This window comes from Haliotis rubra, unplaced genomic scaffold, assembly GCF_003918875.1.
Source record: "Haliotis rubra isolate DU_JTF1 unplaced genomic scaffold, ASM391887v1 Scf143, whole genome shotgun sequence".
Taxonomy (NCBI): Eukaryota; Metazoa; Mollusca; class Gastropoda; order Lepetellida; family Haliotidae; genus Haliotis; species Haliotis rubra.
In genome coordinates, this window is record NW_025765370.1 from 55,001 (window position 1) to 68,786 (window position 13,786).

Below are 13,786 nucleotides of genomic sequence, written 5' to 3' on the forward strand. Positions count from 1 at the left end.
GTACTATAAACTAGGTCACCAAGACTGACTACCGCCTGGTCACCTGACTCAACATAGGGATTTTTTCCTGGGGATCTATTTTCACCTATATAGATACAGCACTGTTGTATGACATGGGATAACAGATGTGCCCACTTGCCTAATTAAATGCTAAATCTAAAAATTCAACAGTGCCCCTGCATACAGTTCAGATTGCTCCTCTTCACAGCAAGAATAGGCATCAACTGAATTCCAAGCTTTTCCTCAACAAACTGTTGATCTGGACTGGGGGCAAAGCCAACATGGGATGGTATGGTGAACAACCTGTAAACATATGAAGTTATTTATACACACAAACATTTGTTTTTAATGCCATAATATAAATAATAACTGCATCCATGTGTTGATGTTTTCTGAGTAACCATGAAGGGATGCACAAAATAGACACAGATGTTGAGATTTAACTTAAAAATGCCTTATTTGACAATTGAGGTTAAAATGTAACATCAAAACAGAAAGAATCTAACTACAGTATATAACATTGCCAAAAGGAGCATACCTGTTAAGGTGTCATGACAGAAAGATGTGAACTGTCAAATACATTGATTCACTCAATGGAAAAATAACAAATACATCTTCAGCCATGCATGTGCAAATGAAACTAGCAAAATATCTCTATAATCCTAACAAAAGTGGGGTCAATTGTCTGATTGTGACTATGGCATACAGTGTTCATGAATTACTACCAGTTTGTGGTGGTACCAACTGTTCACAAAAAAGCTGAGCCTTTATTGCCTGACCACTGAGTGGGAGCCTGCAAGTCCAATACATCTGTTCTGTGTTTGTGGCTCTGCCCTAACGTTGATATGTTCCAACTTACACCAACAATAATTTCCTTCATATCAAGCATCAGGAAGATGCCTTTACATCTGTGACATGACCTTTATAGATTACATATCATATTTCAGATCCCATATATATTATTTGTTATTTATCTCCTACTCTTCCCTGATATTAGGGATGGTGAGTTAAGACTTATGACAATTATTGTTCCCATTTCAATGCATAATTAGTAGTGTTGGGAATTGGTTAAAATTGATCATTGGTCCATTACAACCGATCAATCATCGAAAATAATTGGTTAGGATCATTTATCAAATGTTCCTGTTACCTTTGTTAATGCACAAAATAATTTACAAAAAAAACCCATGTAGTTCTTTGGGTTTTGGGGTAAATTGCACAAAATGCATTTTCATACTTCACATATTTAAAGGATGGCTAGTATGTGGGGAACATAAATTTCCAGGAGTCTTTAAGATAAATTCAATCATGACTTGGAACAAGCTTGTAGTGCTTATGAAATGTAAATAAAATGACTCAGACAAACCAACCTTGTGAAAAAATATTGTTAATGCAAACAAGTGTTCCAAAACTGCTTGTGTTTGATTATGAAAACATTTTCGATTGCTTGGTCATTTAGTCACTGCGACCAATCTTGATTATTTCAATTAATCAGACCACCACTAATAATTGGTTGACTGCTCACTTAAACTCAGAGCCTTGGTCACATTGTGGTATTCTTAGTTTCCCAATCCATACTCAAAGGTAGATCCTATGTAGTTGATCCACAAAGTCAATGGTATGTTGCCCCACTGGTGTTTTTTCTATATCAGGTTTCAAATTTGCTTCATTAGGAAATTTGGGATAACAATTGCCTGTCACCCTGCTTATCAATAAACTCCTGTACGGATTCCTAAGAATTTCCAGCATAATACCGGTTTATCAATGTTTCTAATATTTTCGGAATTTGGGATCCTGAACCCAACAAGCGCTGTGTATATTTGTGGATATGACATTATAGAAGTCCAGACTGAGGAATCACTATTTTTCCTGTCCCCATCAATAATTTCCAGTCTGTATTTTCCATGGACAGGGTTGTGGATTTCTTTCAAAAGGTAAATCAAACTTGTTCATTTTCTTACAAAATGATAAAACTTGACAATCTTACTTTTCTGGGGAATGTCACCTCCTTCAAGTTTTAATCTAAGGCAGTCGTGATGTCATTTGAAAGAACACCAATGCTTCTATTTCTTGAAGGTTGAGCCTGAAATGCATCAAAATCCATCATTAGGTTCAATTGTACCTCATATGTTTTGTTTCTATTTTATCTCACATTATGTGATTAATGTTAATAATGTTATATAATTTATTGAGTTATCTTACAAAAAGTTATTAACAAATGTATACAATACAAAATTTTACACAAGGACCCTCTTTATTCTATATGGAGTGTTATTCCACAAAAAATGAAAAGAATAAGACAAACCAAACTGAGGTAAAACATATTTTAATGTGGTTGCCTCATCAGGCATTAAGATTACTCTGTAGAGTTTATTTGGGTAAACATACTGACAGTATGGTACAATGAACATATCACTGCACAATAGATTATAGCATAATAGAAACACATATGAAACACATAAACAGTCACTGAACACTATATTAATGCACACCATTATTAACATACCATATCAAGATGTAATCACACCCAAATAGTTCAGCTGCTGCCTATACTTAATATGTGGCTGATTATGAATTAGGGCAAATGAGACACTAACATGACTAACAATTATCTTCTAACTAAGAAACAAAGGGCTAGGTTCTGTACATTACTGTTAGGATGGATTACTTGTTGAAGTGGTAGTACATCTCAGTGATGTATTAATGGTAATCATAATAATTATAAAGCCTTTTAAAATGGAAAAGAAACATTTATTATCCATATATAGTCCTTCAAATCCATTAAAATCCTTTCTTCAATATACATAATAATTGTCAAAACATATCCACATTTATACAAGTTGTACACATGAAACCATGTTATATGCAAGATTACACTTTCTCAGTAAAATACACATTCTAGACAAGTTTGGGGTTCAGTCCCATCCAGGATTTGAACCGACTCTCTCCACCAAATCAGCCAACATACAAAGTCAGTGATCTAGCCAACTCAGCTGTGAACATAATTATATTGTCAGACTTTCACACACCTAGTCAAATGCATCCAAAATGGCCTTTGGTCCAAAATGTGTTTTACATGCTCTAACCTTGAACAGAGTAAATGACATGGCAACTAAATAATATTTCACATGTGGTAGTCTCCAAAGCAGTTTGCAAAAGAAAATTATTTAGGTGATAAACAGCTGGTGTTTCCTTTTGATATATTTTGCTGTAATCTTCAGGTTATTATAAATATGAAATATGAAATGGATACTTACATGCACTTACATGTTGCATGAAATATCACTAAACTACATGAGTCAATAATGCCTTGTCTTCCTATGTGATGTTTATATGTGTACTTATGACCCTTCTGCAGCTGCCCTTAAACATACAGAAGGTCTTAATGTTGAAAAAATGGAGACATCTGCACTAGAGCAAAATCTGTGTTTTATGTACTGTATGTGTACATGTGAGTGAGAGAGTGAATTTAGTTTTTATGCATTTAGCAATATTCCAGCAATATCACGGCAGGGGACACCATATATATAGGCTTCATCCATGTGGGGGGAATGGACCTGGGAAGCAAAGCTTAAACCAGTGGGCTACCCCATGCCCTGTATATGTGTACATGTCACTTGAATTTTTTAAAAGAAGATTGGATGAAGCTTCAATGCTTTTTCCCTGTCCAATATGTCTATATGGCACAAGATACAGAGATTTGTTACACTGAAAACTTGTAGAGATAAATTATGTCTATTTCATTAATGTTTTGCAAAATGTATTTCTGCATTAATAAAGAATGTTTTATAATCATACAGATACCATGGATGTTTATTCATTTGTCACATAAAAGAGTGTCATGGGATAATTTCATACAACATCATATTTAGAATGACAGAAAATCTTTAAACCTCAAAACTAGTAACTATACAACCTCCTGTTCATTAATGGTCAGTTGTTTGCCTTCCCTCTGCTGACATCATCAAATCCTAGCAGAGTCTGCTACATTAATAGAATATGGTTTTGATATTCATGACCTGATGTGATTGAGATAGTTTAAAACTGTTTCAACACACACTCCTGCATTGTTTATGTTGTAAACAAACAACAGTCCAGGTTTGATTAACCATTTTATGAGAGGGCTAACACCAGTGTCTGATCTTTTGTTTATCCCCTAAAGTCATTTAGTGTAAGCATTTTGATGTAGGCTGGTGATCTAAGTGGAGAGGAATCAGAAACATTGTTCAAAGTTAGAAAGCACAGAAATTCAGGCCAGAAATTGGCCAGGGTCACGATAAACAGCTTTAAAAGTCCTGACATATGTAAGGCTGAATAATGAATTTTGCCAGAAAGTATAAAAGTAAAGGGGTTGGAATATGCCTAGCAATGTGAAACACTGACCAAAGAACCCTACTGCCTGTTAAAGCCAGGAGGTGGGGGTGGAAACAGATGAAAGCTCTTTGAGACCACAGCATGAAGCGAAATTGCACATGAGTCTATCAATTCATCAAGCTAAGACCCTGAAATACTTCCATGAAATAAAAAATTCACTGTTTGCTGTTTTGAGAATGCTAGACTTTTCCAATTTCATATATAAAGAAAACAACATGAAAAAAAATCTGGATAACTGAAGTTTATTAGTTACCCTGCCCAAAAGTGATTATTATTCATCAGAAATATCTAATGGCTGAGGGGTTGAGAGAAGTTATGAAATTTGAGATACAGCCTTAACTGGACTGGGGCACTTAAATGTACTGTATGTACCTACATGTTCAAGTACCACAACTTGTTCAAGGTGGTAGAAGGATATCAAGGTTAAAAGGAGGGTGCACACACTGCCAACATCATCAGACCGACTTGTTGAAACACAACATTGGATGTGAAGGCTTCTGATTCTGCTGTATGTGCAAAGATACACCTCCCCAGTCACCATCAGTCATTCTCAAGCTGAAAATAGTGTCAAGATCATATTAAATGTTCAATCATAAAAGACCATAACAGCCATGAGACAGTTTTGGAGAAACTAAATAATTGTTTGAAAGTCATGAGAGAAAAAGTTTATTCATATGCAAAAGGGTGTAACAGAAAAGAATGGATCATATACAACACTGTTTACTTAAGATAAGAGGGTTTTGTGACATATTGTGCCATCAGCAGTGAACACATTTCATACTCACAATACTCATATCCTTGACTTTACACACAGACCCTTTAAATTGTGTCAGTGGTGACTTTATCTAATTTGTTGTCAATTCATCGGTTTCCCAACAAATTTAGAAGCCAGGTAACCATTACCATGTGGGCTCTTGTCTATTATTAGACCACAAATCGAGGCTACATTCAAATCAAGGCCACTAAAACAATCCATTCAACTCAAGCAGCCCTAGCTTCACTCCCTTAAATTAGTCTCTATAACAATGCCAACTTGTATCCATGGTGAAACATAAATAGGAAAGCATATACATGTAATGTATGAATTACTAAAATGTGCACTCCTGTTTGCTACATGTTGCACAAAATCAAATATTTTCCCATTAACTTCCAAAGCAACATTAAAAACAACAGGACTGTTAACAGCCAATACATGTAGTTACATATAGCCTCAGACCACTTTACTAACTTCACAGTGACATGCCATGGCCAGAGCACCATAATGAATATCTGTCCTAGGCTGTCCTGGGGCATGCTTGACCAACCTATTACTTCTCCTTACCCATCAAAATATCGGTCTGGATCGAGTATTTCAGTTTGCTGTATCCACTGTCAACAACGGTCACCGGAATTTTTGCAGAGCTGAAATACACTAAACAGCCTTGAACTTGGGGTCAAATCATGAAGGCTGGAGTCAATAACATGTGCAGATTGAGGACAAAACAAATGCAGCAGTAAAGTAAAATGTCTGATCTTTCATTTAAGCTGTCACAAGTCACCCTGAATAAATTAGCACAGACAAATCAGTGCATTTAAACAAGGCACTACATTCTCTATTTTCCTTCCGGTCATGGTAAAACTTAGAGAGTAATACAGGAGTGTGAAAAGCGCCGACCCCAGTTTAAGCACCAAAATGTAACCTACTTGAAAATATCTCTGCACACATTCTGCAGAAGCAATCAGGAGTTAAAAGAAGCAACTACACATTGAAAAATATGGTTAGTTTTAATTAGTGGATGAATGCACATTTTAACAACATAAAATCATCCAATCACTGCTGTCATTTGATTCAGTCAGCACTGAGAGGCTCTCTACGACTTTAAAATAAAAGGCACAGCAAAAACAACATGCATTTCATTTCTTACCAGTCCCCTGGGGTGCTTGGGGCTGGATGAAGCTCTCTCCTGGGCAGCTGGCAGAACCTCTGTGGTGCACACTGACTGTCAGCCTTGCCAGGCGCCGAGGAGGCGGCCCAGCTAGGCTGAAATGGGAGAGAGAGTGAATGAAATTTTTCAGTCTAGAGGGGTTGTACATGGTCAAAGGGATCAGGTGGGGCCTCTGCACCAGCCAAAAAACAGCCAAGAGGGTCCAGGGAGGGGCCAAGACATCATTGTGCATTTAAGGTTTTCTGTGCACTTAAGGACTGCTATAGGAAACCTTAAGTGCACAGAAAACCTTAAATGCACAATGGACCTTTTAAAAAGGCACAGCAAAACAACATGCATTTCATTTCTTACCAGTCCCTGGGGTGCTTGGGGCTGGATGAAGCTCTCCTGGGCAGCTGGCAGAACCTCTGTGGTGCACACTGACTGTCCGCCTTGGCGCCCGAGGAAGCGGCCCAGCTAGGCTGAAATGGGAGAGAGAGTGAATGAAATTTTTCAGTCTAGAGGGGTTGTACATGGTCAAAGGGATCAGGTGGGGCCTCTGCACCAGCCAAAACAGCCAAGAGGGGTCCAGGGGAGGGCCAAGACATCATTGTGCATTTAAGGTTTTCTGTGCACTTAAGGACTGCTATAGGAAACCTTAAGTGCACAGAAAACTTAAATGCACAATGGACCTTTTAAAAAGGCACAGCAAAAACAACATGCATTTCATTTCCTACCAGTCCCTGGGGTGCTTGGGGCTGGATGAAGCTCTCCTGGGCAGCTGGCAGAACCTCTGTGGTGCACACTGACTGTCCTCCTGGCCCGAGAGCGGCCCAGCTAGGCTGAAATGGGAGAGAGAGTGAATGAAATTTTCAGTCTAGGGGGTTGTACATGGTCAAAGGGATCAGGTGGGGCCTCTGCACCAGCCAAAAACAGCCAAGAGGGTCAGGGAGGGGCCAAGACATCATTGTGCATTTAAGGTTTTCTGTGCACTTAAGGACTGCTATAGGAAACCTTAAGTGCACAGAAAACTAAATGCACAATGGACCTTTTTAAAAAGGCACAGCAAAAACAACATGCATTTCATTTCTTACCAGTCCCCTGGGGTGCTTGGGGCTGGATGAAGCTCTCCTGGGCAGCTGGCAGAACCTCTGTGGTGCACACTGACTGTCCGCCTTGGCCTTAGAGAGGCGGCCCAGCTAGGCTGAAATGGGAGAGAGAGTGAATGAAATTTTTTCAGTCTAGAGGGGGTTGTACATGGTCAAAGGGATCAGGTGGGGCCTCTGCACCAGCCAAAAAGCAACCAAGAGGGTCAGGGAGGGGCAAAGACATCATTGTGCATTTAAGGTTTTCTGTGCACTTAAGGACTGCTATAGGAAACCTTAAGTGCACAGAAAACCTAAATGCACAATGGACCTTTTAAAAAGGCACAGCAAAACAACATGCATTTCATTTCCTACCAGTCCCCTGGGGTGCTTGGGGCTGGATGAAGCTCTCCTGGGCAGCTGGCAGAACCTCTGTGGTGCACACTGACTGTCCTCCTGGCCCAGGCGCCGAGGAAGGCGGCCCAGCTAGGCTGAAATGGGAGAGAGAGTGAATGAAATTTTTCAGTCTAGAGGGGGTTGTACATGGTCAAAGGGATCAGGTGGGGCCTCTGCACCAGCCAAAACAACCAAGAGGGTCAGGGAGGGCCAAGACATCATTGTGCATTTAAGGTTTTCTGTGCACTTAAGGACTGCTATAGGAAACCTTAAGTGCACAGAAAACTATAAATGCACAATGGACCTTTTAAAAAGGCACAGCAAAAACAACATGCATTTCATTTCCTACCAGTCCCCTGGGGTGCTTGGGGCTGGATGAAGCTCTCCTGGGCAGCTGGCAGAACCTCTGTGGTGCACACTGACTGTCATGTGGCGCCCGAGGAAGGCGGCCCAGCTAGGCTGAAATGGGAGAGAGAGTGAATGAAATTTTTCAGTCTAGAGGGGGTTGTACATGGTCAAAGGGATCAGGTGGGGCCTCTGCACCAGCCAAAACAGCCAAGAGGGGTCAGGGAGGGGGGCCAAGACATCATTATTGTGCATTTAAGGTTTCTGTGCACTTAAGGACTCCTATAGGAAACCTTAAGTGCACAGAAAACCTTAAATGCACAATGGACTTTTTACAAAAGGCACAGCAAAAACAACATGCATTTCATTTCCTACCAGTCCCTGGGGTGCTTGGGGCTGGATGAAGCTCTCCTGGGCAGCTGGCAGAACCTCTGTGGTGCACACTGACTGTCCATTGGCCATGCCTGAGGAAGGCGGCCCAGCTAGGCTGAAATGGGAGAGAGAGTGAATGAAATTTTCAGTCTAGAGGGTTGTACATGGTCAAAGGGATCAGGTGGGGCCTCTGCACCAGCCAAAAACAGCCAAGAGGGTCAGGGAGGGGGGCCAAGACATCATTGTGCATTTAAGGTTTTCTGTGCACTTAAGGACTGCTATAGGAAACCTTAAGTGCACAGAAAACCTTAAATACAATGGACCTTTTAAAAAAGGCACAGCAAAAACAACATGCATTTCATTTCCTACCAGTCCCCTGGGGTGCTTGGGGCTGGATGAAGCTCTCCTGGGCAGCTGGCAGAACCTCTGTGGTGCACACTGACTGTCCGCCTTGTGCGCCGAGGAAGCGGCCCAGCTAGAGCTGAAATGGGAGAGAGTGAATGAATGAAATTTTTCAGTCTAGAGGGTTGTACATGGTCAAAGGGATCAGGTGGGGCCTCTGCACCAGCCAAAACAACCAAGAGGGTCCAGGGAGGGGCCAAGACATCATTGTGCATTTAAGGTTTTCTGTGCACTTAAGGACTGCTATAGGAAACCTTAAGTGCACAGAAAAAACCTTATAAATGCACAATGGACCTTTTTAAAAAGGCACAGCAAAAACAACATGCATTTCATTTCCTACCAGTCCCCTGGGGTGCTTGGGGCTGGATGAAGCTCTCCTGGGCAGCTGGCAGAACCTCTGTGGTGCACACTGACTGTCCATCCTTGGCGCCTTGAGAGCCGGCCCAGCTAGGCTGAAATGGGAGAGAGATTGAATGAAATTTTTCAGTCTAGAGGGGTTGTACATGGTCAAAGGGATCAGGTGGGGCCTCTGCACCAGCCAAAAACAGCCAAGAGGGTCCAGGGAGGGGCCAAGACATCATTGTGCATTTAAGGTTTTCTGTGCACTTAAGGACTGCTATAGGAAACCTTAAGTGCACAGAAAACTATAAATGCACAATGGACCTTTTTAAAAAGGCACAGCAAAAACAACATGCATTTCATTTCCTACCAGTCCCTGGGGTGCTTGGGGCTGGATGAAGCTCTCTCCTGGGCAGCTGGCAGAACCTCTGTGGTGCACACTGACTGTCCGCCTTGGCCAGCCTTGAGGCGGCGGCCCAGCTAGGCTGAAATGGGAGAGAGAGTGAATGAGAATTTTTCAGTCTAGAGGGGTTGTACATGGTCAAAGGGATCAGGTGGGGCCTCTGCACCAGCCAAAACAGCCAAGAGGGGTCCAGGGAGGGCCAAGACATCATTGTGCATTTAAGGTTTTCTGTGCACTTAAGGACTGCTATAGGAAACCTTAAGTGCACAGAAAACTATAATGCACAATGGACCTTTTTAAAAGGGCACAGCAAAAACAACATGCATTTCATTTCCTACCAGTCCCCTGGGGTGCTTGGGGCTGGATGAAGCTCTCCTGGGCAGCTGGCAGAACCTCTGTGGTGCACACTGACTGTCCGCCTTGGCCTTGCGCCGAGGAAGCGGCCCCAGCTAGGCTGAAATGGGAGAGAGAGTGAATGAAATTTTCAGTCTAGAGGGGTTGTACATGGTCAAAGGGATCAGGTGGGGCCTCTGCACCAGCCAAAACAACCAAGAGGGGTCCAGGGAGGGGCCAAGACATCATTGTGCATTTAAGGTTTTCTGTGCACTTAAGGACTGCTATAGGAAACCTTAAGTGCACAGAAAACAAATGCACAATGGACCTTTTAAAAAGGCACAGCAAAAACAACATGCATTTCATTTCCTACCAGTCCCCTGGGGTGCTTGGGGCTGGATGAAGCTCTCCTGGGCAGCTGGCAGAACCTCTGTGGTGCACACTGACTGTCCTCCTTGGCCTTGAGAGCGGCCCAGCTAGGCTGAAATGGGAGAGAGAGTGAATGAAATTTTTCAGTCTAGAGGGGTTGTACATGGTCAAAGGGATCAGGTGGGGCCTCTGCACCAGCCAAAAACAGCCAAGAGGGTCCAGGGAGGGGCCAAGACATCATTGTGCATTTAAGGTTTTTCTGTGCACTTAAGGACTGCTATAGGAAACCTTAAGTGCACAGAAAATAAATGCACAATGGACCTTTTAAAAAGGCACAGCAAAAACAACATGCATTTCATTTCCTACCAGTCCCTGGGGTGCTTGGGGCTGGATGAAGCTCTCCTGGGCAGCTGGCAGAACCTCTGTGGTGCACACTGACTGTCTGTCTTGGCCAATGGCCGAGGAGGCGGCCCAGCTAGAGCTGAAATGGGAGAGAGAGTGAATGAAATTTTCAGTCTAGAGGGGTTGTACATGGTCAAAGGGATCAGGTGGGGCCTCTGCACCAGCCAAAAAAGCCAAGAGGGTCCAGGGAGGGGCCAAGACATCATTGTGCATTTAAGGTTTTCTGTGCACTTAAGGACTGCTATAGGAAACCTTAAGTGCACAGAAAACCTAAATGCACAATGGACCTTTTTAAAAAGGCACAGCAAAAACAACATGCATTTCATTTCCTACCAGTCCCTGGGGTGCTTGGGGCTGGATGAAGCTCTCCTGGGCAGCTGGCAGAACCTCTGTGGTGCACACTGACTGTCCTTGTTGGCGCCATGAGGAAGCGGCCCAGCTAGGCTGAAATGGGAGAGAGAGTGAATGAAATTTTTCAGTCTAGAGGGGTTGTACATGGTCAAAGGGATCAGGTGGGGCCTCTGCACCAGCCAAAACAGCCAGAGGGGTCAGGGAGGGGCCAAGACATCATTGTGCATTTAAGGTTTTCTGTGCACTTAAGGACTGCTATAGGAAACCTTAAGTGCACAGAAAACTAAATGCACAATGGACCTTTTTTAAAAGGCACAGCAAAAACAACATGCATTTCATTTCCTACCAGTCCCTGGGGTGCTTGGGGCTGGATGAAGCTCTCCTGGGCAGCTGGCAGAACCTCTGTGGTGCACACTGACTGTCCTGTTGGCCTTGAGGAGCGGCCCAGCTAGGCTGAAATGGGAGAGAGAGTGAATGAAATTTTCAGTCTAGAGGGGGTTGTACATGGTCAAAGGGATCAGGTGGGGCCTCTGCACCAGCCAAAACAGCCAAGAGGGTCCAGGGAGGGGCCAAGACATCATTGTGCATTTAAGGTTTTCTGTGCACTTAAGGACTGCTATAGGAAACCTTAAGTGCACAGAAAACTAAATGCACAATGGACCTTTTTTAAAGGCACAGCAAAAACAACATGCATTTCATTTCCTACCAGTCCCCTGGGGTGCTTGGGGCTGGATGAAGCTCTCCTGGGCAGCTGGCAGGAACCTCTGTGGTGCACACTGACTGTCCGCCTTGGCCAGCGCCGAGGAAGCGGCCCAGCTAGGCTGAAATGGGAGAGAGAGAGAATGAATGAAATTTTCAGTCTAGAGGGGTTGTACATGGTCAAAGGGATCAGGTGGGGCCTCTGCACCAGCCAAAACAACCAAGAGGGTCCAGGGAGGGGCCAAGACATCATTGTGCATTTAAGGTTTTCTGTGCACTTAAGGACTGCTATAGGAAACCTTAAGTGCACAGAAAACCTAAATGCACAATGGACCTTTTTAAAAAGGCACAGCAAAAACAACATGCATTTCATTTCCTACCAGTCCCCTGGGGTGCTTGGGGCTGGATGAAGCTCTCCTGGGCAGCTGGCAGAACCTCTGTGGTGCACACTGACTGTCCGCCTTGGCCGCCGAAGCGGCCCAGCTAGGCTGAAATGGGAGAGAGAGTGAATGAAATTTTCAGTCTAGAGGGGTTGTACATGGTCAAAGGGATCAGGTGGGGCCTCTGCACCAGCCAAAACAGCCAAAGAGGGTCCAGGGAGGGGCCAAGACATCATTGTGCATTTAAGGTTTTCTGTGCACTTAAGGACTGCTATAGGAAACCTTAAGTGCACAGAAAACCTTAAATGCACAATGGACCTTTTAAAAAGGCACAGCAAAAAAACAACATGCATTTCATTTCCTACCAGTCCCCTGGGGTGCTTGGGGCTGGATGAAGCTCTCCTGGGCAGCTGGCAGAACCTCTGTGGTGCACACTGACTGTCCCTTGCCTTGGCAGCGCCGAGAGCGGCCCAGCTAGGCTGAAATGGGAGAGAGAGTGAATGAAATTTTTCAGTCTAGAGGGTTGTACATGGTCAAAGGGATCAGGTGGGGCCTCTGCACCAGCCAAAACACAGCCAAGAGGGTCAGGGAGGGCCAAGACATCATTGTGCATTTAAGGTTTTCTGTGCACTTAAGGACTGCTATAGGAAACCTTAAGTGCACAGAAAACTATAAATGCACAATGGACCTTTTTAAAAAGGCACAGCAAAAACAACATGCATTTCATTTCCTACAGTCCCCTGGGGTGCTTGGGGCTGGATGAAGCTCTCCTGGGCAGCTGGCAGAACCTCTGTGGTGCACACTGACTGTCCATTGGCAGCGCCGAGAGCGGCCCAGCTAGGCTGAAATGGGAGAGAGAGTGAATGAAATTTTTCAGTCTAGAGGGGGTTGTACATGGTCAAAGGGATCAGGTGGGGCCTCTGCACCAGCCAAAAACAATAAAGAGGGTCCAGGGAGGGGCCAAGACATCATTGTGCATTTAAGGTTTTCTGTGCACTTAAGGACTGCTATAGGAAACCTTAAGTGCACAGAAAACCTCTATGCCTAATGGACACCTTTAAAAAGGCACAGCAAAAACAACATGCATTTCATTTCCTACCAGTCCCTGGGGTGCTTGGGGCTGGATGAAGCTCTCCTGGGCAGCTGGCAGAACCTCTGTGGTGCACACTGACTGTCCTTGCCTTGGCCTTGAGGAAAGCGGCCCAGCTAGGCTGAAATGGGAGAGAGTGAATGAAATTTTCAGTCTAGAGGGGTTGTACATGGTCAAAGGGATCAGGTGGGGCCTCTGCACCAGCCAAAAAAACAACCAAGAGAGGGTCCAGGGAGGGGCCAAGACATCATTGTGCATTTAAGGTTTTCTGTGCACTTAAGGACTGCTATAGGAAACCTTAAGTGCACAGAAAACTCTAAATGCACAATGGACCTTTTAAAAAAAGGCACAGCAAAAACAACATGCATTTCATTTCCTACCAGTCCCCTGGGGTGCTTGGGGCTGGATGAAGCTCTCCTGGGCAGCTGGCAGAACCTCTGTGGTGCACACTGACTGTCCTCCTTGTGCCCAGAGGAGGCGGCCCAGCTAGGCTGAAATGGGAGAGAGAGAGTGAATGAAATTTTTCAGTCTAGAGGGTTGTA

The 13,786-nt window shown here is 43.6% G+C and overlaps 1 long non-coding RNA gene across 1 annotated transcript in view; it reads right to left on the bottom strand.

Annotated features, from left to right (window-relative positions):
* The window catches only part of LOC124269241, a 7,021-nt gene extending 6,750 nt beyond the window's left edge, over positions 1-271 (bottom strand). The window contains exon 1 of the long non-coding RNA XR_006896469.1: positions 185-271. This is a non-coding gene — a long non-coding RNA (uncharacterized LOC124269241). The remainder of the gene's footprint in view (positions 1-184) is intronic.
* Between the last annotated feature and the right edge of the window lie 13,515 nt (positions 272-13,786).